The following is a 25,798-nucleotide window of genomic DNA, read 5'->3' on the forward strand; positions in this document are numbered from 1 at the left end:
AATCCCAATTGGCATGTAAGATTTACATTTATTTTAGCCTTGCCTAAAATTAGTGTTTCATTTTCTGCATCTATTTATATAATTAATTAGTATTCATATTGATGATTAAATAAAAAATATATTTTTGCAGATAAATGCAAAATCACAGTTTGGTCTAAACCTTCATTACAAACACATGGAGTTTGTCCTGCAATTGTTACCATCCCAAGTAGTTGAATTATAAGCCCTAAAGCCACAGTTTTCAAACTCTTTCTAACTCATGTTCCTTTCACAAACATGTGCTCCAAGGGAATTCTCATTTGTATCCACACCACTAAATATGATTTTTGTTGAGTTTTATTTTCTACAGTTTTTATTATGAAATCATATATCACCCCTCTACACCTTTAATTTGATACCAATACCACCACCCTAGGGTACACCCTTCCCCCTTGAGATTCACAGCCTTAAGGAAATCATTCAATGTTTCTTTGGTGGCATTATATCACCAAAACATATAGAGATGGGTTAAACAACTGGGTTACATTATTATCTAACATGTCTACACTGGTAAACACTGAATTCAACCGTTAATAAAACATAACACATACATCTATAAATAGAAAATATTTTGCTATATTTGGTTTTATAGAATGCTATAGTCTGATTGGACTAGAGAAAATAAAGCATTTAGTGTGCTATTTAGGGGGAAAAAAGCAAAAGAGTTTGAGATTTCCATTGAGGTCAAAGTGGTTAAAAGAGTAATAACTACTCAGGAGGATGGGGAGAGGGGCTGCCAGGACAGATTTCAGTGTGGCTAAGTCAGAAAGCAAGGAAATGTCATTTTGGAAAGGCTAAAAGTTTTGCTACTCCACGAAAGTCACGCAACTAAGCAATTCTTGATGATTGCTAAGTCTATGTGCTAGTGTAAGCTACTATGAAATACACAGCAAAGTTTAAAAAAAGAAGGAAATGTATATTTTTGTTCAAGATATCCAGCTGAGGTTAGCTCTATATGCTTCTTAAATAAGCTTGCAGGAGATTTCTAACATCTCCATCTCTTAGTTAAGTGCTCTGTTGATAAATGACAGAAATTAATATAATTTAAAAATTTAATCAAAATCAACTGACATTTCTTAAAAGGATTCTATGGCTAAGGTATACATGGGAGCAGCAAAAGCTTCAATGATGTATATTTCTAAAGGCATGTACCCTTAAGGAAGGTGTAGTCTAGTCACAGAAATATGTACGTACACACGTGAAAACTATTGGCAAAACAAAATGTAACTGGTTCCATGGGAGAGAAATTACTCAAAGTACTAGAGGAACACAAAGGACAAAGGCAATAGATTAACTGGAATTTTCTTGGAGGATGGAGTGTTTGAGTCAGACTTTAAAGTAAATAAGTTGGTTTCTAAAGGGTAGAAAGGAGGATGAGGGATATTCTAGATGGATGGCACATCAGAGGAAATGTTTCCTCCCTTTTTTAAAGAATAAAAATCTAGTTTACATGCATGCAATGAACAAGTAAGAGATAAGGACAGACAGGTAAGTGAAGCCCATAGCTTTCAAAGCCATAGTGATTCTGGGCTTTATTTTGAAGACAATATGAAACTACTGAAAGTTTTTAAGCACAAGATTGACTCAATCAGAGAACTTTAAAACATTCTTTGTTCTTTTGTGCAAGTACATACTAAATATATTATTGACAGGCCTTTATAAAAAGGCCTATCCATACAGTACTGGAGAAATCAGAATTTTAAAAATAAGCTGTGAATCCTCTCCAATTTGACAAGATGACTGTGAGTAATAATCATCTACTGGGGTTGGCTGAATACCTGTCAGGGTGGCCAGATCACAAAACACAATGCAGAAACTGACATAACAGTCTCAGAAACAAGAGAAAACCAATGAAAGTTCACATTTATAAAATAAGATGTGGCAAAGAGGAAGGTTTTCCAGGATTAAAACTTAACATCTTCAAAATCCAGACAAATGAACATGCATGGCCAGAAGCACTCAAAACGCATCTATCAAATGTGTAGATTCTTTTTTTTATTTTTAGTTTTTTTCTGAGGAAGATTAGCCCTGAGCTAACATCTGTGCCAATCTCTCTCCACTTTATATGTGGGTCACCGCCACAGCATGGCTGACAAGTGGTGCAGGTCTGCGCCTGGGATCCAAACCCACGAACCTGAGCTGCTGAAGCAGAGCGTGACAAACTTAACCACTAAGCCACAGGTTAGGCCCCTGTGTAAGATTCTTTTGGATCACTAGCTTATAAAGATAGCAAATTAAAAGCCTAAGTGTTATTTTGGAAAAATTCTTTTATTTTATTACATTGCACGCCCCAAATATGGGGAAAATGGGAAAAAGCTAGATCATACACTGTGACACAAATAATGCTATATGTTCAACAAACTCTGTTTTCTTTTATTGTAAAGACACAGCAAGCGTACACTTCCCCAGTCCCCTTGTTTAGGAAGAGCTCTTGACTGCACTGTGGCTAAGAGAATATGGGTAGAAGTGACATTCAACACTCCCAGGTCTGGCTCCTGAAACCTCCATGCTCTCTCTCTTTCCTTGTATTCTGGACAGATGCAAAAATATCCAGTGGAATGCTCTGAGACTCTTGAAGATTTAAAAAGCAAAACACAAGAAAAGCCACATGGTAGAAGGAGATTAGATCCCTGAATGACTGTGTGGAAGAAGAGGCCCTCCTTTGAGTTCCCAATGACCCTCACTGGATTGTGACATGAGCTAGAAATAGAGCTACTGAGATCTGGGATTGTTTGTTACAGTAGTTAGCACACTCTAATAAATATAGACTCCAAAACTGTATTCATATATAAAAATCAGAAGAGTTATACAATATAAATTCCAATCCTCCTCAAAGTACTTCAGGACAGTTTCAAAGCAATAAATACACCAAAACATTACACTATAATAAAACTTCCAGGATACTAAAAAGCAAAGCTAAAGAGAAATGATTTCAGGGAAGAGATAGAGTCACTAGTTATTACATTTTGAAATAAGGTGGCCTGATAGTTCATTAGGGATTTGGCTATTCCATGGCGATTCTCCAGTGGGCCTTGACCAGTGAGGGTCAGACACAGTTTGGGGAAGAGACAAAGGATCCTGAACACTAAATGACTAGACCAAATTTTCTCCAGCTTTACGAGTTTAAAAAGAAAATTCTTATTTGTAAGAGTTATGATATAGATTTTTTTCTTGTACTTTCACCTTTATTTTTATATTTTTTCCTAGGACAGTTTTTATTCTTTCTTCTAATGTAGTTGTATTTGTGAGCCGGAATTTTTTCATTATCTATTTTTAATGTATTTTTTATTTTTTTGACAGATTTCTATTTTACGTGGTATTTTTTTATACATACTTTTAAATTTTCCTTTTCGATACTTCTTATCATTCTAAGCACAAGTTCTCGTGACTGTTTATAAATCTTATCTGAGATGACTCTAATTTCCAAATATGTTTCTTCTGTAAGATATGCTTTCTCGTGGTAGTATAGGTTTTTAAAGTGAGTAGTGAATGAGGCCAGACTGACCAAGCAAAACATAGAGCTCAGAAAATAAGAAATTGATGAATATAAATTCCTTCTTTACTATCTGGTCATTTGAGCACTGACAGATCCTTAGCGTCTCTTCCCAAATCACTTTTTTAAGATAAATTGAATTATTTCATATCCTCTTCCGGCCCATATCACCATCAGAATATCCTGCAACCCACAAGTAGATGATACAATATCTGACTAGCACTGAGCCCCAGAGGGGGCCATTTTGTTTGAATGTTCACAAATAGACATTCCTTTGCTGTGAGGAATCACACATATATTCATTTAACAAATGTTTAATGGTCTACTACACACCAGACATTGGTGATCTATTAACGAACAAAACACAAAAATTGCTACCCTCTCAGAGGCTTATGGGGGGGCAGTTAACGAACTAAATTAACTCCACAATTACTTACACAGTATGTTACACCATCACAAGAACTATGGAAATAATAAAATAGGAAAGATAAATAGGAAGTTTATAGAGAAGAAACAGAGGACACAGCAAATGCCTTGAGATAGGAACATTCTAGGCATACTTGAGGAACAGAAAGAGGATAGAGTACCTGTAGCCGCAGTAGTACGACTGCGGTAGGGGGGAGAGTAAGAGGAGATGAGGTCAAAGATGTAACAGGGAGCCAAGTCATGCCAGCCTTGTGAGTCACTGTACGGACTTTGGCCTTTTCTTTAAGTGAAATGACGAGTCACTGAAGGATTTTGAACAAAGGAAAGATATTAAATGAGTTATATTTAAAATGTTTAATTCTGGCCTCTATGACAATGACTGAAGGAGAAACGGTGGAGCAAGTAGGAGACTATGACAATAATCCAGGTGAGAAATGATGATGGCTCAAACCGGGGTAATAGTGGTTAAATATGGTGAGAAGTGGTGAGATTCTGAGTATATACTGAAAATACACTGAATTCAGAGCAAATAGAACTTGCTGACAGATTGGATGTGAAGTATGAGAAAAAGAGAGGAATCAAGGAAGACTCTAAGGTTTTTTACATGAACAACCGGAGGGATAAAATTAGCACTTACTGAAATGGAAAAACTAGACAAAGAACTGGTTTGGGGAAGAGAAGCTAGAATCAGAAGGTAAGTGTGGGACACATTAAACTTGAGATGACTACTAGACACCCAAATGGAGATACTAGGCTGGCAGCTGGAATTACATGATGAGAATTCGGAGGAAAGGCACACGCAGGAAATATAAATCCAGAAGTTATCAGCATGTAGGCAATATTTAAAGCCATAAGACTAAATGAGATCACAAACACTATGAGAATGGAGGGGAAGAGAATAATCTGGAGCACTCCAACGTTAAAAGTTCTGAAAGAAGAGAAAGACAGAGCAAAGGACTGAAAACAATAAGCCAGTGAATTAGGAGCAAAACCAAAAGAGGGCAGAGTCACAGCAGTGCCAAATGTCGCTTGTAGGTCAAGGAAAATGAGGATTGCTATTCGATCTTTGGAGTTAGCAACATGGAAGGCAGCAGTAACCTTGACCAGAGCTATTTCAGTTGAATGATGGGAGAAGAAGCCTATTTGGAATGATTCAAGAGGAAATGAGAGCAATGAAATTAGAGACAGTGAAGATAGACAACTTTTTGGAACAATTCTGCTCTAAAGGGAAGGAGAAAAATGCAGTGGTAGCAGGAGAGAAGGGACAAAAGCATCAAAGGAAGTTGTCTTTGTTTTTGTTTTAAGATGGAAGATATAACAGTACGTTTGTCAGACGGCAGGAAAGAACCATTAGGGAGATGAAAATTGGTGATTGAAGAGAAAAGAGGGAGAATCACTGGAGTGATGTTCTTGAGTACATTCGAGAAACGGAATCTAATACTAAGTAGCGGATTAGCCTTTGCTGGAAACTTGGATAGTCTTTCATCCATACTAACGAGAGAAGACAGAGCTTAGACACACAAAAGCAGAAGGTGTTTAAACGCAGTGGCATTTAAGGATGTTCTCTTCTGATTGCTTCTATTTTCTCATCTTCCTCATCTCATCTCCCTAAAGTTAGGAAGGGGTAGAAATGTTGGAAGTTTGGGGAAAAGGAAGAAGGTATGAAATAGACATCTAAGAGTATGGAAGTATGGGTGGCATGGGCAAATATGATGGCCAGGAAGCATTATAAGTTGACTTGAGTTTAGGGGTCAAGAATTTGAAGTGAGACCAATAAGCATGGGAAGATACACAGGATAGATTAGGAACAGAAGAAGAGTTATATTTAACCAGTCTTACGATGGCCAAGGAATAGAGGGAATGATATAGTGATTAATCATGAAATTTGAGCTAGGTTAAAAAGGTGGTAAAATTGGAAGGAAATGAGGGATAAAAGGCAAGTAGAGACAAAGGATTGTTGAATTGGGGTATTAGGAAGTAAACTGAGGATAAGAGTTTATAACCAGAGAAAGACGCATGGACTCGAGATTATGGCAAGGCTGCAATTATTAGTTGTAATATAGTCTTGAAGGAACAAAGGGATGTGTCTGAGGAAGGATACAGAACAAGATCACTGAAGGAAAGGAGGTCAAGGAACCAAGTGGCTAGAGTAGTAGAAGGATCATTCAGGTGGATATCAAAATCTTTAAGAATTATGGCAGAAGTCATGTTGGAAGAAGCAGAAGTGAGCCAGGAGCTAAAACATTCAATAAATAAGAGTATATTCAACAAAAAGTCCAAAGTAAATGAGTTGATGAACCTTTGGGCTATAAAGATAAGGTATTCCTCATTAGGAATGGGAACCTGCTTTTGCCTTTTACAGAGTGTTAATGACCACACTAGAAAAACAGATAATTCAACAATCAAGTTAAAAAGGAATCTATTAAGTAGTGGGTAAATCACCGTGACATCTTTAAGGCTGGATCACGCCTTTCCACTCTGTTGGAGGAGTTCTTCAGAAAAGAACCCATACAACTAATGCACTTCGACTGTCTCTGAAAGGAGAGTTAGCTGCCATAATTTATTTAGATTTACTTTGAAAGTATTTGACCTTAAAAAATACCTTACACAGAGCACACAAGAACAGAGAAATTATGAAATCAATACAATGCTCAAAAACTGAATAAGCAGTTACCTCTAAAAATAAACTAATATTTTTTAAATATGGGAGCAGGAGGAATGATAAGGAAGGAAATGATTGAGCCGTTTAATGAGATTATTTCCTCCCAGAGTATTCTAACTACTGTAAGTCAGCAGGGAAATGTGTAGGTTTCAGAGAATTGTTCCAATCATTCTGAACATTGATTAGATCTGTTCAAACGTAAGGAGACTATTAAGGAAAACATACATTTCCAGGGGTGACCATTTAGCTAAATGATGGCATTTTGATTTAGCAGCAAACACAAAATATTCCCAGTTAGATTTTAAATTATACTCACAAATTATAATCTTTCACAAAGATAAGTAGATGAAACACCAGAAAAAAAGTAAATGTATCTGTTTAATCTTTGCCTCCCCCAAAAAAGAAAACTACAAAGCTCTTATAGGCAATCTAGTTTCAGTGAATGTATCAAAATTAAAAGTAAATGAAAACTAGAGATGCTTTTCAAGGTAGCTGTGTGTCATGACTGAATATTTACTATGTGATAGACGCTGGGGAAACAAAAACGAGTAGGAGACACATCCCTGCCTTCAAGTCATCCGCAAACTAGAGGGAAAGACATGCACATAAACAAAATATGTATGTGCAATATACACGTATATGCCAAATACTAGGGGACCAAAAAGGAGGGTGAGCACATCTTTCCGAGTCAGAGGAGGGCCACAGGTGATGTGAACTGGGCCTTGAGGATTGAGTTGGAGTTCAGACTGAAGGAAGCCTATGTGTGTCTGTGTGCTGGGAGAGCGAGGTATTGGGAAAAGAGAAGCTCACTCAGAGGGAAATGCATCAGTAAAACCTAGAGGAATGAGAACGCACAAGACATTTAGTTAATTGCAAAGAGAGAGGTGAGGCTTATGAGGAGAAACAATGGATGACAAACTTGTAAAATGAAATTGGAAATGTAGCCTTGGAAGTAATTTATTTTTAAGACAGTTAAGTAGTCTGTTAGACTAAGTAGACTGTTTATCCTTACTCCTGTTAAGTAGTTATTTGCCAAAGTGTGTTCCATAGAATATCAGTTCTATAGAATGTTGTCGGACATTACGTGAAAAGACAGCATGTTTGATTGAACAAGGTTAAGCAAAATTTAAAAGATTTATTTACTCTAGACTTCTCTGCACTTCTTAATATACTACTACACATTGTGAATCTCAGAAAGAAAATAAATAAACAGTTTTACAAACTAATTTAACCAGAGAACACCCCTCCCCCTTTTTAGGAGCATAGTAGAAAACTAATGTTCTGTGGGAATGAAAAATGCTACTGGGGCAATAAAGAAATCACTGCAAAATAAATTGGTTTCCCATATATGACATCATATATCTACTCCTCCACCCAATAAACATTTATTTAGTACCTTCTTCATGCTATACCTAATAGTGCATAAAAGCACACAAGCCTTATAAATTCAAATTATGGTCATATGAATAAAAGTAATATTAGATTCTTACTGGAGTAATCTGAACAAAACAAAAATGAACTTGGATTCTTACCGTAAAGGCTCCAAGTTCATCACAGTGTTGTAGTAGTTAGGAGTGGAGACTCAGAAGCTTAACTGCCTGGATTTAAATCCTAGCTACCCCACTTTCTAGCTGTGTGACCTTGGGCAAATTACTTACCCAATCTGTGCTGCATTTTTCTCCCCTCTGAAATGGGAATTGTAACGGTATCTAATACAGAAGTTGTTCTGATGATTAGATAAATTGAATAAGTTAATATTTACAAAGTGCTTAGAACAGTGCTTGGCATATAGTAAGCATAATATGTTTTTTTAAGTCAATAAAATAAATATGCTAGGGTCAGACAAAGTGTTTTTCTTCCCTTTCCCAAAGTATTTTATTGCACATTTACTCTGGAAAATGTTTGTAGTAAGTCAGCAGGCTGTTTAGAGACTGGTGAAAATGCGATAAAGCCATTTGGGCTCTTCCCTTAAGTAGGAAACTTTACTAAACATCCATCTTTACCCTAGGAGCGAGCCATGGTCTGCTCGCTCTCATCATTTTCTCTGCACACCTGGTTAAAAAAGTCAGGATACAAAAATGGAACAGCAGGATGAAGGAACACACTTAATTGCTAGTTTCTTCTTTATACTTCTTCCAATTTTTCAAATTGTCCAAAATCAGTATCTACTATTTTTATAGTTAGAAAAAAATGTTATTTTGAAAAGTCAGCTTTCAAACTAGAGTTAGAACAAAGATCAATACAATACGGTGACTTTTCTCCTTCCCAATCAAAAAACAGTAACCAGAGATAACTGGGAGGGGAAGGCAGGATTCAGAATTATGTTTCAAATTACAAATAGTTGTGAATTTACCAAAGAAATTCTAAGTCTTAATATACTAAAAAAATTCATGAACATTAATATATTTTAAAGAAAACAACATGATCCACACTGAAATCATAGCTGCTTGACAATTCAGGTCACTCTACCTTCTTTACAGAATTAAAAAAAAAATGGTTTTCAGAGTTACCTTAAAATTAAAATTGTAAGAAAGAGTTTAAGAACTTAAATTTTGACGATTAAAACTGAGAAGTCTTCTCATAGACATTTCATAATAATAAAGTCTAAAAGGCTTTTTTTCCCTTTAGATTGAATAAAGGCATATTCCCCATTTCAGTAAACGCTGACTGATCATTCTGATTCTCAGGTCAAAAATCTTAATCATTTCCCTCACATCCCACATCCAATTGCGCAGTGCATCCTCTCCGCTCCCCTTCAATATTTATCCAGCATCTGAGTACTTACCACCTCTACCCACAACCACCTGGGGCCAAGCCACCATCTTAATTGGTCTCCCTGCTACCGTCCTTCCCTTCAGTCAACGCTCAAAACAGCATCCAAAAGAGTGATCCCATTACAACATAAGTCACATGAGTGCCACTTCTCTGTCCAAAACCCTCAGCAGTTTTCCATCTTATTTGAAGTACAAGCTAACGTCCTAGCCAAGCCTTCCATGACCCGGTTCATGTCACCCGTCTGATCTCATTGTGCCTTGCCCCGTTCCATTTCAGTCTCTCCGGCATCCTTACTGTTTCTAGAACAATCCAGTCAGGCCTTTGCACATGCTGTTCTTCCCGCTTGCAATGTTCTTCCTACAGATGTCCACATGGCTCACCCCTCACCTCTTTCAGCACTTTGCTCAAATGTCACCTTATCACTAAGGTTTGCCCTGACCACCTCTTTTAAACTTGCAAACCACCAGACACACATATTTCCTATCATCCTTCCCAGAATTTTCTCTACGTAGCACTTAACACCATCTAACACCCCCCATATATTTTCCTTATTTATATCACTGAATCTCCTCAATAGAATGAAACCATCATGAGGACAGAATTTTTTTCTGTGTTTGGTTCTCTGATATATTCCCAGAGGCTAGAACAGTGCTTAGCACAAAATAGCTGCTCAATAAATACTTAGTGGATGTTAAATGAAAGTGGAGGTGTTGAGTAGGCTTTTGAATATATACTCTTGGAATTTGGAGAGAGGCCTGAGCTGGAGATATAATTTTAAGAGTCATCAGTGAAGATAGCATCAAAAATAAAGAGACTGGGTAGAGTCAGAAAAAAAAAAAAGAAACTTTCAAGAGAACTCATTTTCACAATATCCACTGGAAAATCATAATGATAAAAATAATACACTTTTTGCAAATGTCTAAGTAGCAAAATTTACAAAAATGAAGGCGATTAGAAAGATACAAAATATGTAACTAATTGTTAGAGTCTGAGTCAATACTTTTTAATTGCTTCCTAATTGCATTTTGCTTTATTTCATAGTCAAGGTTATCTTGTCTTCTTAGTAAATGAAGGACATGTTTCTCATCCTTGTTTACCATCTGATCTTAAACAACAACCACAGAACACTAATAAGGGAATGAAACATATGTAACGTGTTCCTAAAGAATTCCCATTCTGGTCTTCATCTTCTGTGACCACGTAATTGTACTGGTGACCGGCAGGACATGTGGGAATTAAAAGTACTATACTTGGAAGTAAGTGGAGATTACAAGTCTCTCTCCAATAATTTGAAACTTATTCTGAAGCTTCTTCAAAATAGAAATGTGGAGCCCAAGGTCAGACAACATTTTACTAAGAAGTGGCCATTAGAATGCAGAACAGTTGCCTCAAAGACTCTGCTGTCTGCATTTTCTGGAAACAGATGCGAAAAGTGGGGAAAGTATCATAAAATCACCTCCACCACTGCTTGGGAATTTGTGTTAATTGTATGGATGAAGTTTCAGCCCATTGTCCTTCTTAAAAAATATCGCTCATCAATCCTCGCCATTGGTTTCAACAGGATGCAGACAGAGTCAGGCTGGAAGATGCTCAGCTGCAGAGTAATCTAAAAGCTTTTGCAAACACCTTTAATGCATATTCACAATCACCACTTTCTAAAAGGTAATATTTCATCACCTACTATATTTAAATTTCTAAAATCTGCATTATATATTTCAAGGATGTTTAAATCAAAGTGAAAGTATTGGAAAAGCCTACATAATTTAACAAGTAACATGCAATAGAGGGTGCTGAGTCAGCAGATGACAGGCAATCAACAGGCCAACCTCCACTGTAGGAAATCTGCAAATAACTGCAGACTTAAAGGCATGAAGATGAAGAAGCTGAGAAAGAAATTAAAATTTTATAAAGGAAATAGACAAGGGAAATCAAATGAAGGAAAAAAAGTATAAAGGCAAGAAAGTTGAAAACATAAAAACAACCTGAACAGTAAGTAAAAGAAAATCAAGTAAATGAAATGCCTTCAAGATCTAAACAAACTAAAAAGAAATTGATATTATTCAACCATTGCACAAGACTCACATTTTTAAAAACAGAAATTATTATAATTGAGGTGGGGGCGTGAAGCACAAGAATTCTGGAATATTGTGGAAACTAATATTAAATAGGCCATCGTTGTGAGTTTTTCTTAGTCTTCTTTCCAATAAAATCTCTAGAGCCTTCTCTTCTCCATCACACCTCTCTAGCACTCCTCACTGCATCCAGCATTATAACCACAAATCTACCTTCCTCGACACAACACACCGATTTTCCTGGAAGAGAGGTGTGCAAAGAACGGAAGTCAAGAACATGACAAAATTTGAGCACCTTCTGGTTGGCCCATTCTAAGTGATATTTAACCCATATTGAACACTAGCATTATAGAGTCATAGACTCTCAAGATCAGAAGAGATTTTAAAGGGCTCCCAGTCCAACCAAGCACCCGTTCTCAATTCCCCGTGTAACACTCCTGCCAAGCAGCTAGATTATTTTTACTGAAACATGTTGATGGATAGAGAATCCACCATCTCCCAGAATGACCCATTTCATCACAACCCAAACATCACTTCAGCCTGTTATGTATTCCATTCTTATGTCGCTCAAACTAAACATTTTACCTGAGACATTTACTGATAAGAAAACATAAAAACACAAAAGTGACTGAGGCCTACCCCACAGAGACTCTCATTTATTGATATGATTGGGGGATCCCTGAGAATCAGTATATTTTCAAAACTCCCCAGATGATTCTAACATGCAGCCAGGATGGAGAAACACTGCCCCAAATTAAGTTCTCTCCACACCACAGCAGGGTTACTATTAGAAAATGTCACGTGATCCATCTCCTTAAAACTTCCATCTATTAGTCTCAGTTTGACTCCTTGATGAATTTACAATAGAATAAGGGACATTATAACATGCAGCGTGTGTAAGATTTGAATTCAGACAGACTCAGCCCAACCACTTCCTAAGTGAGGGCCCCCAGCCAAGTTGTCTGTCCTGAATCTCAGCTTCCACATCTGTAAAAAGAGGATAATAATAACGAATGGGGTTTGAGGGAGATAACACATTCCACATGGCCATCACAGTGCTATCATGTCCCTCTGAGCCTTCTCTAGGGAAATGTGGTGGACAGAGCCTAGGGTGGCCCCATGATTTGCACTCCTTGGTGTTCACATCCTGCATAATGCTCTCCCCTTGAGTGTATGTGGGACCTGTGACTTGCTTCTAATCTACAGAATATGGCAAAGATGAGGATATTTTCCAGATATAAGTAAGGTCTCAAATAAGTTTATTTTGACTTAACCAAAGGGAAGACTATACTAGGTGGGCCTGACTTAATCAGGGGAAAGCCCTTAAAAGACTGGACTCTCCCTGAAGCTGGAGATCCCAAGCAGGAGAGATGCTCCTGTGGGCTTGATGAAGTCAGGGTCATGATACAGAAGCTCACATGGAAGGTACTGGGGATGGCCTCAAGGAAGTACAGGTGGCCTCCAGGGCCTCCAGCCAACAGCAAACAACGGGGAAAACTCAGAGCTCCCAGTCATAGAGCTTCAATGAAATGAATGTTGCCAACAACCCAAGTGAACTCAGAAGCAGATTCTCTCTCAGCCAATCCTCTAGACGAAAATGCAGCCTGTGAGGCCCCAAGCAGAGGGCCAGTTAGACTGTGCCCAGACTCCTGAGCCACAGAAACTTTGAGACAATTAATAGTGTGTTGTTTTGAGCCACTGAGTTTGTGAAAATTGGTTTGCAGCAGTAGAAAAGTAATACCGTTGTTGTTTGAACGTTTCAAGTCCTTTGTGGGTCCTGGTCAATCTACCCAAAACACTTCCACTTTAGCTAAACTTCCTTTAAAGTGTGGCTTCCAAAAGTGGATGCAACCATCATAGTAAAAATTTATTCAGGTAGAAATCATCAATGGATGCTAAATCTGGGATGGCAGTAGTGGTAGAATTTAATGAGAAACAAGATATTTACAATTAAATTTGACCATGCCCTGTTATATATCTTAAGGTACAGATCCTCTCTGTTGTGCTAGTCTCACATTTAGAGTAAAGAGAAAAGGGTGCTCTTGTTCTTAAATTATTTTGCTAATGAGCATCTTGGTCCATTTGGAGAGTAACCCATTAAATCTGAAGCTTGTATTTACTCCACAGCTTGCAAAATACGTTTTGGGAGAATTTCATAAAGTCACAAAAATTTCAATTGTATTTTACATTGATCTATTATAGTTTGTATTAATCACTTGTCCTGCACAATGACCTCACTAGCCTTGGGTTAATTTGGCATACTCATGTGCAAGTGTGTGGGTGTAGACACACACGTGTGTGTAGATTCTCTTGCCAATCAGAAAACCTCAGAACCCTAGTTCTTTTTCATATTTGCACAGGCAAAGTAGATTTAAAAGTACCTTTAGCCAATTCATATCCAAACATATCATGAAGCCTCATTCTTCCACCCTTGTTCGCAAACAGTTTTATGTCAGGCTATGTGAATGATCTATCTTTAGCTTCCAAAAGGAGGCTTTCTATTAAAAGCCTTCGTAAGGTAGCATGCAGAGGAGATTAAGAGCCCCCCTCCTATGACGGACACTACCGAACAGTCATTCATTGCTTCTCTTTCCTCCTTGCAGGCAGTCCCTGATTCCCAATGTAAAAGCTGTTAAGACCACAAATATAGTTTTCCACCTTCCTTATTGAGGGTATATGCATACAACCCCAAAGGGACCTGACAAAGACAGTCAACATGCTGAGAATGACAGAGGAAAAAAATAGAAAGAGCTTGAGTCCTCGATGAATTAGCCAGCCCTTCAACTACTCTGTTGCCAGGTCTCTTCAAACATGAGAAAATAAATGCTCCGTGTAAGCCACTTTGGGGGTATTCAGTTACCTGTAGCCACAAACATCCTAAATGATACACCTGCCTATCTCTAAGAATTTTTGAACCTTGCTAAGCCTCAGTTTTTTCAGCAATAGAAAAAGGAAATATGGAAACACAGTCTTTGCAGATGATCAGGTTAAGATGAGGTAAATAGGTTCTGGTACCATGTCCCATGTGTGGGCGTGTCCCCATACCAACAAGCAAGTTTCAGGACACCAGCGGGATGTCCTACAATTCAACTCAGTCCTGACACTATCTACCTAGAGATTGCATAAGATTCTACAGGTTAAGGGTTCAGTCCTAAAAGACTGCCCCGCCCCCCCAGTCCCCCTCCCCCTACCTTCAGACGCCAGTCACAACTCCAGGTTGTTACCTGTGCTTCTGACCGACTGGCTATAAATCAAAGGTTCCCAAGATCCTCTCCTCGGTTTAATTTGCTAGAGTGGCTCAAACAACTCAAAGAAATATTTTATTTACCAGATCACCAGTTTATTATAAAAAGATATAACTCAGGAAGAGCCAGATGGAAGAGATGCATAGGGCAAGGCATGAGGAATGGGCGTGGAGCTTCCACGCCCTCTCCAGGTGAGACAGGCTCCCACTATCTTCCTGTGTTCACCAAACCGGAAGCACTCTGACCCCTTTGGAGTTATTATAGAGGCTTTATTAAACAGGCATGATTAATTAACTCATTAGCCATCCGATACTGAGTCAATCTCCAGCCCCTCTCCCCTCCCTGGACTGAAAGCTCCAACCCTCCAATCACATGGCCAGCTCCACTGGCAACCATCCGCCATCCTCAGGTGCTTTCTAAAATTCACCTCATTAACCGAACAAAAGACACCTTTAGTGCTCTTATCACTTAGGAAATTCCTAGGGTTTTCAGAGCTCTGTGCTAAAATCAGGACAAAGACCAAATATGTTTCTTATTGTAAATCAGAATCTCACGCGAGGTCGTTAGGGTGGGCTCTAATCCAATATGACTGTATCCTTATACAAAGAAGAAACTTGGACACAGAGACACACACAGGAAAAAACGCCATGGGAACAGGAAGGTAGAGATCAGGATGATGCATCCACAAGCCGAGGAACACAGAGATGGCCAGCAAAGCAGCGGAAGCTAGGTGAGAGGCTTGGAACAGCCCTCGGAAGAAACCAACTCGGCCAGCACCTTGGTTTTAGACTTCTGGCCTCCAGAACTATGAGACAATCAATTTCTGTTGATATCCAGTTTGTGGTACTTTGTTACAGCAGCCCTAGAGAACTAATACATAATGCAATGTCAAAAATAAACCCAAATTCCAAAAGAAACCAAATCCCCCCCAAAAAGAGAGTGTTCACATTTTTTATAGTCATGCAATCATAAGCTGATGTTTATTTTCTGGATAATTGATGGTAGTATAGCAGAAAAAAATAATTTTCAAAATAAAGTCTTTACATATGGATTGACCTTAGGTCAGAAACTTTAGAGCTTCTCAAAAGAAAGAGGAATATTCTACAGAGAAAGAAAACAGAATAATTTGGAGGATATGTATTTTAATAGAATCTAAGGAGAATTTTCAAATATACAGATGGAACAGAACAATAAAGAGGGTTAAGAGACAAGTGCACTTTCTTAATAAAATGATGAAATCACAAATGTTAGAATAGATTAAGAAGATAATAATGAGTGAGTAGAGAAACCATTTGGACGTATCTTTTAAATTCTTATTCTTTACAAAGAAATATAAATTGCTATATTTGCATTTTCAATCATTACTTGTTAAGTCTTTCAGTTCCTCGAGATTTCTTACTAAAGAATTGTCAGTAAAAAGAGGTGGAAGAAAATGTTTTGTATTGAATTTGAATACATTATTCATTTAATTACAGCCTTCAGGTAACAAAGGTTTCCTAATGTAGTCTCACCTAAAATCAATAGATATATATTCAATGAATCCAAATGTTTAATGAGCTACAAAGTTTATTAACATTCCATTTCATTTATTTTTTAGTTTTATTAAAGCTCATCTATTCCCCACAGGTTTGTGATGCACATATCACATAAGAAAAAGGCAAAATTAAATTTAAATTCTTATGTAGCAGAATTTCCTATAAGCAAATGAATACCAACATGGCTACATGATTTCAGAACTGCCAGATTTAAAAGCGAAGATTAAAGTTTTTATTTGCTTTTAATTAATCTTTTATTTATACACAGAGTGCAAACAAGTGCAAAAGTTACCAACAGATCTATAGAATGAGATTTTATATGAAAATGGGTATAATTTCTGAAAAATCATACTCTAAAAGTAGACAGTAGCCCTACCGCTCAAATAAGTACCTCCCTCAGCTGTTGAGTGATGGCAGAAATTACTCAAGTGATTAATTTCTGTAAAAAGATAAATATCCTTTAAGGGGTAACACTTAAAGCTATTCTCACTGAAAATTTTTGCGATCCCAAACTAAAGGCAAATTTTTATAGATAGAGATGGGAACTTGGGGAGGAGGAAAGAAGCACCTAAGATGCAGGCTGGAAGCACCCACACCAACATTTGTCAGTTCCCTTATTTTATTCATATCTATTCAAGATTCTGTTTTTCCGAATGAACATCATCTTCTCATGTAAACCATGATATGGAAATCAGAGATCCAGATACCAGATACACTTAGGCAAACCAGGGTCTAATCCAAATTCATTTGCAAACATTTATTGAGTATCTACTATTCACAAGATTCTGAGCTAGATTTTATGGGAGATTCAAATCTAAGAAAGACATAGTGGCCAAGTTCTCAGAAGCTTTCAATCCGGCTAGAGTATAAAATAAGTTTAAAATTCACTAACTATATAGGCAATATAACATGATGGTAAGAACACAGACCCATGAGTTAGATTGGTTTGAACTGTGGCTCCAACTTACAAGTCATGCAATGTCTCTCTGCTTCAGTTTCTCAGCTGTGTAATGGGAAAGAGCCGTTACAAAGACTAACTGAGTTAAATGTATGTAAAGCACTTGGAATAGTTCAAGCAATAAGTATGAGGTAAGGGTCATTTGAGGAAACTCAAAGTGCTAATGGAATTCAAGGGAGGGCAAGATGGCACTGGATGGAAAAATCAGGAATGATTTTTCTAAGATAGATAAAATAAAGCAGACAATATTAGTGACTCCCTCTCTCCCATCATACACACAAGAACTCATCTACCATTTCAGAAAGTACTTCTGTCATTCTGTTGCCTGACAGGCTCACTTCGCGGGTGGATAGTACTGTAACTTATTCTTTTCCTTTTGTTTGCTCATTCTCCTTGGTCACAATGAGAACAACTTGCACTAAAACTGTCATTTTATAACAAAAATATGTCAACATTCCACACACAGTCTTTGCAAAAATGTCAGGATGAATTTTTATGATGCGAATGTCATGAATATCCTTCCACATTCATTTATTTTTAATATATGAAGAAGTTCGCTCTTGTCTGCTAAGGGAAGAGAGAACACGAGACTAATTTGGTTCGTATCACGGTATTGATTTTTCAGGATGGCATAGATATTGGTGTGGTTGGAATTCAACCAAATAATCCAGAACAATCAAAAATAACTTATCATGCTTACACAAAGTAAAATATTAATACCTCTTCAAATGTTTGTACACCATATAGAACTTATTTTAAAATGTTTTTAAAACTACACTACAATATAAACTATATAAACTTTTAAAATATTAACTTCTTCAGTTTTCTTTTAACTTAGAGAAGTAGGTATTGTGTGTTGAATTGTGTTCCCAGAAAGATACGTCATAGTGCTAACTCCCACTCCCATACCTGGAAATGAGACCTTATTTGGAAATAGGGTCTTCGCAGATATAATCAAGCTATGACGTCATGCTGTATTAAGGTAGGCCCTGATCAAATGACTGGTATCCTTATAAAAAGAGGGAAATTTGGACACAGAGACAGAGCAGACACACATAGAGAAGAAGTCCATGTAATGACGGAGACGAGATTGAAGTGTGCAGCTGCAAGCTACGGAACACCAAGGACTACCAGCACACAGCAGAAGCAGGAAGAGGCCAGGAAAGATTCTTCCCCAGAGCCTTGGAGGCAGCACGGCCCTGCTGAAACCTTGATTTCAGACTTCTAGCCTCCAGAACTGTGATAGGATAAATTTTGGTTGTTTTAAGACACCTGGTTTGTGGTACTTTGCTATGGTAGCCCTAGGAAATTAACACAGTAGGTCAACTCATTCATTCGGCAACACTTATTGACTCTGCTACGTGCTGGCATGCACCTAGTGCTGGGGATGCTGGGTGAGCAAGTGTGACAAAATCCCAGTTCTCAGGAGCTTATGTTCTTGCAGAGAGGACAAACATTCAACGAACAAAATGTACTATCTTTCGTTAAATTCAATCGCCAACATCCTATCCAAAGTACCTCTCTCAAGTCATTCTCTAACAGTAGTTTGTTTAATTTTCTTTATAATCTTCATCACTATATGAAATTGTCTTCTTTGTTTTATCCTATGATCGTTGTCAGTCCCCTCTCATTTCATTCCCAGCTTTTAGAGGAGTATGTGGCATTGTAAACATCCAATAATTGTTAAATGAATGAATGAATGAATAAAAAAGATATAGGATAGCAGAGTGCTTATTAAGGAGGTGTGACCTTTTCTAAAGATCAAAACAGGCTTCCCTGTGGAAATGATATTTGGGCAGAGTAATAAATAGGAGTTAACTGCTCACTAGGGACTAATGGGAATTAATTTGAAGAATAGACAGTAAAGAGTATTTTAAGCAAAGAAAATAGCACTGATGGAAGCCTTAAGGCAGGAAAGAATAGAGCACACTTCAGAAATTCATAGGTCAAGGTGGCTCAGGCCCAAAGAGTAAAGGAGAGGCTACATCGAGGCAAGTCTGGTGAAGCAGGGAGTGACCAGATCCTAGAGGGCACTGAAGCCAGCTTAAGCATTTTGACCTTATCCTAGTAAACAACAGAAAATCTTTGCAGGGTTTTCAGAAGCAGAGTGAATGATCATATTTGCCTTTTAAAAGTTTCTCTCTGGCTCCTGGTTATGGTTGGAAGCAGACAAGAGAGAACATGGAGGGACGAGTTACGGGCTATTACAGCAGTCTGGATAAGACATAAGGGTGGCTTAGAGCAGGAAGCTAGCTATGAAGAAATAGGCAGATTCAAAGGTTGCATAAGTAGTTAAAAAAAACAGACAGAAGATTGTGATGGATTAGATGTGAAGGATAAGGACAAGGTTTCTGGCTCATGCTGCTGGGTGAACGAGGTATCATTCTTTCTAATAAGGAAGTAGAAGACAATCGGGTAGCAGAGGATGGGTAAAAGAGTTTAGTTTTGACCATGTTGAGTTTCCAATGACACATCCATATGCAGATACTGAGTAGACAGCGTCACAGATGAGTCTGGATCTTGGCAGAGAGGGCTGGGCAGAGACATCCTGTAAGGAATCATGGACCTAGAGATGGTAATTGGCAACTGTATTCAGAGAGAAGAGAAGAAGGTCTTGGATTATGTCTTGAGAAACTAAAGCAATTGAATATATCTTTAATTTCTTTACAATCTAGAGGACTTTTTATTTTTGTGAACATAATCTCTCCATTGCCTAGTTTGCTTTTAAAAAAATTTTAAACACACTGAAAAACATCAAATCTGTTGCAGTCAAATGCTCTACCACTGAGCTATATCCCCTAAACATCAAATATTCGGAATCTTATTCTTAACAATGAGATCCTAAATGTGACTCAATGGGGATTATAAATTTAATTTGCTTTAATGTATATATCAACGGTAAATTTATAGCAATTAAACCTCTTGACATTTATTCTGTACATTTGTAAATTCCAAGTAAGTTTTGGATAAATATTCTTCATACAAGAAATTACCTTGGTGCTTGCTTTGGCAGCACATATACTAAAATTGGAACAATACACAGAAGATTAGCAGGGCCCCTGCTCAAGGATGACATGCAAATTTGTGAAGCATTCCATATTAAAAAAAAAAAGAAAGAAAAAGAAAAAAATCAACTTGCCTTGCTATATTCAAGCTTCCTATATAAATATCTTCATACAAATTCAAACCCAAGACAAGTTATTGTCACCAGATTGAATTCTCATTCCTTTCTCAACTTTGAACTAGTTTTTCATTTTCTGATATGCCTTTGGATTATTGAGTACTTCCTGACTAGAAGAGAGGTAAGAGAGCAACGACTTAACACCATGACTAATTCACAAAACCAACCTCAGGTCATAAGAGCGTGAAAACACAGGCAGGAGGTGATAACATGGACAGACTGTTCTTTGCAGAAGCTGCTTTGGAAATGGGCAATATTATGGAATGTTTATGGAATCTAATTTCCACTTAATTCAGAGAAAAAATTGCCAATTTTAAGATGTCTTCTTATTATTTACAAAACAAAAGCTTATTTCTAACCAACCCATCTTTGAAGCGTCTTGCATCTTAAAATTTATTTATTCTGTTCCCTTCCATCATCGTGGAATCAAAATTGATCATAAAGTTATAAACACAGTCTCCTCGACTCTCCTTACTTGTTATATAACTAAGCTATCAGTGTTGATCATATAGAGTGATAGGAATTTCAGAACTATAAGCCTCTTTAGAAATCATTTGGTTCAATTTTATTTTCATAGGTGAGGAAACAGAAGCTTAAAGACATTAACTGACTTCCCCCAAAACACACACTAATGGTTTTCCTTTTCAACGGTTTACTACCAACGTTACTACCACTTAACTCATCTTTTCATATTTTGGAGGGAAAAACTGTGCTGAGCTAAACTGTCTATCATTATACACAAGTTTTATCCCACTATAAGTAAACTTCTCTTTAATAGTAGACATAAATCAACAATTATCTTTCAAAGGTTACTAGCTTTCCGTATTATATAATAAAAGTCTCAGGAAAGAATACAGTGCATTTCAGTTCCAGCTCTCCTTCTCTGTTGCACCATGAGGTTATATTTGGAATGTTCTTTTACTCCAGTGTAAAGTAAACTGTGTATTTCCGTGAGGACTTTAACTGTACTCTTCCTTAATTCATAATATGAAGGAGAGTATTAAGAGGAATTTACAAATCTGTAACTCCCCATCACAAAAATAGGGATTTGACTCCTACTGTTCCAGAAATCTCACTGAATAAAAAAGGTTCGTAAATGCTGAATTTTGTAAAATAGATTACAAATATATTTTTCATCTCCTCTTGGAGTTTACCTTGATTCCTTCTCATTTCTCAAAGTGACCTTTGGAAATACTGCAATCTTCAATTCACGAGCAGAGAAAGACACCCATTCCTGCTTTAACGAAGTAATTTTAGAAATTACAATAATAGGGCATCACTATGAACAGTAACAGGGCATCACTATGAACAGTAATAGGGCATCACTATGAACACAATGGAGGGAAAGGAAATTTTTGGCTAAGTATAACTCATATCCACAATTTCAGGATATACATTTACATAACAGGAGAATTAGGTATATATTTAATTCTTTCCCATGTTCTCATTGCAAAATTGAATAAAATCCAAACTCCTTACTAAGTCCTAGAAGACCTGTCACCAACTCAACATTGCCCAATTCCAGCCTCATCTCAGACCACTTCCTCACTCACTACCCATCCACCATCTGTCCCTTGAAAATGACAACATACAGCCAAACTCAAGACCTTTGCTTTAGCTTTTCCCAATGCCTGGAATATTCTTACCCTTGATCTTCACATAGCAGGGTAGCCTTCCCTGACCATCCTGTCTATACACACACGTGCCCACCTCAGGTCTCTCCTATTACCCTGCAGGGCATTTGTTACTATCTAAAATCATTGTTATTTTATAAGTTTATAATCCACCTTTCCCCAATAGACTATAAACTACATGAGGAAAGGGATTTTAATCCTAATTTACCCTTTGGTCCCCAGGCACATAGATCAGTGCCAAGCACGTAGCTGACGCTCAACTAATAGGCATTAAATGAACGTAAAGTTGATACTGGTCTAATGCTATTTATACCTGTCATTCACTCAACTACATTTATTGTATACTCTGTGTAAGATAACTTACTGGGTATTATCTAACAGCAAAATTTTCAAGTAGAGTTTTCCAAATTCCTAAGATCAGAAGGAAAATCAAATCCTAAAATTATAAAAGGTTAATGTTGACCTTGAACTTAGAGATGATCTAGAGCAGCTTCTTTGTCTTACACAGGTGGGAACTAAGAGACAGGGACAACAGTGTCCTGCCCAAGGTAACATGTTTTCACTGATTCTAAAAAAGAAGTTGCTAAGTCAGACCCTCAATGGAATAGCTATAACTCTAACATATGAAGTTTATTTCCCACCAATGAAGTACAATTTCTATTATAACTATATTATAAACATTATTACCATGACTACTACCACCACTTCTACCAGACTCTGGGGTAGATGTGAGACAGCACTTTGTTTCCTAAATGTGTGAATGACTACGCCTAAAACACACACCAAATCCTTTAAACACCAAACAGATCAATCAGTCACCAAATACATAAATTCCATCAACTCTTTATCAATTGACAGACTATAGCCTGCTCAAACCAGCTGACAATAAAAATCAAGGACTACAGCCCAAAATGGTTGAATCAGCAGTACCATAAAAGATAAAATCCCACACCAAGGCAAACACATTGAATTGATTATTTCATTTTGTGTGTAAGTTAAGGCTTGCAGTACGTCACACAGTGCCTCTAACAGAGGGGTCAATAAATATTGAATTGAATATGTTACAGATACTAAGTAACCGTCAGATGGCAGCTGGACAGATGGATGAAAGAAAGAATGGTTCAATTCATGAAAACTTCTATCACTAGGTTTGTGCTATTCTGCTTTGTATCTCTCGTCGTCCTTGGTACAGTGCTATGTACAGCCCAGATGATCCTTCTGGCAACATTCAGGGAATCAAAGAATCCTTAGTGTTAGCGTTAATTTGGGGTTAGAAGAAGAGTTAAGAATTTATTTCTCTATGAAGACTTCACTTAACCAAAATCCATCTCTTCCAAATGACCATCTAGCTCCTTTTTAAAGATATTCACAGCTGTGCCTCCTTTAATAACTTTCAGGTACTTAGCAACAGAATATGTGGAAAATCTTCCCTAATAAATGACACAGAAAGCCCTTCAGTTGCCGTTGTAGTTTTAAAAACTGATTTCTTTTAAGAATATAACAATATTTTGGGTTAGAAACCTTTCATCTTTTGACTATGTCTGTTAGGAGGCAATGAATTTGGTGGGCTTAAGTACCTTTAAAATTAATACAATCAGGGTCCACCCAGTAGAACCCGGTTGGCTTGCACTTTGTACCAGGACAAAGTGAGATACGGTAAAGTCGGGGAGGAAGCAACAGGTTCCTTTTCACCCCATGGCCCTCCTCTCATCACCATCCTGTGAAAAGTCTGGAACCCCCTTGAGATGGTCTGCTTGTTGCCTGTATCATGATAACCTGACAAATCCCCTTCGCAAAAGCCCCTACTGTGCCCTAAACAGACAGCGCAGTTAGAAAGCTTAAGCTATTCCTTACACCTTTAGAACGTAACATTTCACATTAAATTGATAGCCGTCACCAACAACTACAGGGCATGACAGCTACATACACCATACAGGTGAGTGGTTAAACGTTGCATACACAATGTAGGTAAACAGTTAACGTGGTTAACGGGCTCTGCAGCCCCCTGAACTTGCATTCAGGTCCCAGCCCCCACTCACCAGATGCCTGCTCTTGGAACCTTCTCCAATTGCTCTAAGCCTCAGTATTTTCACCTGTGAAAGCAGAATAATTGCACCTGTTTCTTAGCACTATTGCGTGAATTAAATAAATGCCTGATGCGTCTGACAAGTAGTGGGCCTTCAAGCACAGTAATTAGTAGTAGCAATAATGAGAGCATAAATGGCTTAAATACTTCAAGCACCAACTAAAAGCACAAACATATCTGCTCATGCGCATTCAGTGATTTGAAAGTTAACCATGGCGGTTCCACCCACTCACCACTACAAAATCCAAATAGAAGGAAATTGAGAAATGGGAACCACAACCTGTCTTCTCTGTTGCAAGTTTTCTAATTAGCACGTTAACTAATTCACTCCTTACAAATGTGCAATTCGTAAACACAAACTGTTGTCTTAGACATTGATAAGTGATTTTAAAAATGTAAATGCATTACAAACTCATTGTAATTAGACAGAATTAAGAATTGCACACAATTTGTTTTCTCTTTATGCTGGACCTTTTTTTATTTAGCAAATTCATGATTCTAACAAGGACACTATGTTAAGGCATTAATTAAAATCTGTAGTATCTTGGATGGATAAGCAATTTTCATTAAGTGAACCCAGTATGGTCAAAGTAAATCTCAAAAATAATTCACTCCCCAAATACTTTAAACCTAAGTCTTCTGAGCATATTTTTAGCAATAATGTTTTGTTTGGCGTTGTTTTACTTTTCAGATTTAGTGGATCATAAGAAAGTAACAGTGAAGTTTTTCTTTCTTGGGTAGATCTAATTGACATTGTGTTTTGCACGTAAGTGGGGCTCAGAATCATTATAAACTGATTCAACTGCAAATTTATTTGCAAATTTGGAGAAGTCAACTTCAAAACAATGAAACTAAAAAATATCTAGTATAAAGGTAAGGATGCGATTAAACACCAAAATATTAAGTGAAAAGAAATCAACCCTATATCTCAGATGCTTTTCTACATGAGGATAAACAAAAAAATACCCAATTAAACAACTTACTCATTTCAAACACCCAAACTACAAGGAGTACTAAAGAACAAAAACATTTTATCCATAAAGCTTTAAAAAATAATTCCTAATTCATATTTGAGCTAGACTATGTTTAACAATTTTTCTTTTTCTTGGTAAATAATTATTTAAAGAAAAAATAGTGCAAAAAATCCACCCTATTCTATGCCATTTTGGGGAATTATTCATTGTGCACTAATTCTTGTTATTCTCTATTCTACGGCTATTTCTCTGGGCCTCTCTAAAATCACACAGTAAACTTAGCCTTGACTGTGACAGTCTTACATTCTTTCTTACATATCACCTTTATATGTAAAGAAATAGGGGGAGAGGGAGAGACTTTAAAAAGTAAAACCCTGTGCTGGGGACTCCAAATCATCAGAAGAACTACAGCGCCACCTTGTGGAAGAAACTATCTAGTGAAATGCTTTGATTCCATTAGAAAAGAAAGGTGATTGATTATCTTAGCCACCAACTCTAGTTTCTTTTAATGATATACAAATTTTAAATGTTTTAATCTGGAATGTCTGTCAAACAGCAAAGGCTGCTATTACTTTAGGGGACTAACATATATAATGCAGAAACCAGATGACTTAGGTGTATGTTATGGATAAAGAAAGACACAAAGTTAACATCTTTATTAGAGGGTTCCCCAGAACCTAGGAGGAAAAGAGGGTGGGGGTGGGAGAGAAATAAAGCT

At 37.3% G+C, this 25,798-nt stretch overlaps 1 protein-coding gene and 1 non-coding gene across 2 annotated transcripts in view; one reads left to right on the forward strand and one right to left on the reverse strand.

The window, feature by feature from the left end:
• NELL2 (neural EGFL like 2) overlaps nucleotides 1–25,798 on the reverse strand; it is a 355,809-nt gene that overhangs the window by 321,366 nt on the left and 8,645 nt on the right. The window lies entirely within an intron of this gene.
• Nucleotides 20,203–20,309, forward strand: LOC123280042 (U6 spliceosomal RNA). The gene has a single exon (XR_006518552.1). It is a non-coding gene; the product is annotated as a U6 spliceosomal RNA (small nuclear RNA).

This window comes from Equus asinus, chromosome 22, assembly GCF_041296235.1.
Source record: "Equus asinus isolate D_3611 breed Donkey chromosome 22, EquAss-T2T_v2, whole genome shotgun sequence".
Classification (NCBI taxonomy): domain Eukaryota; kingdom Metazoa; phylum Chordata; class Mammalia; order Perissodactyla; family Equidae; genus Equus; species Equus asinus.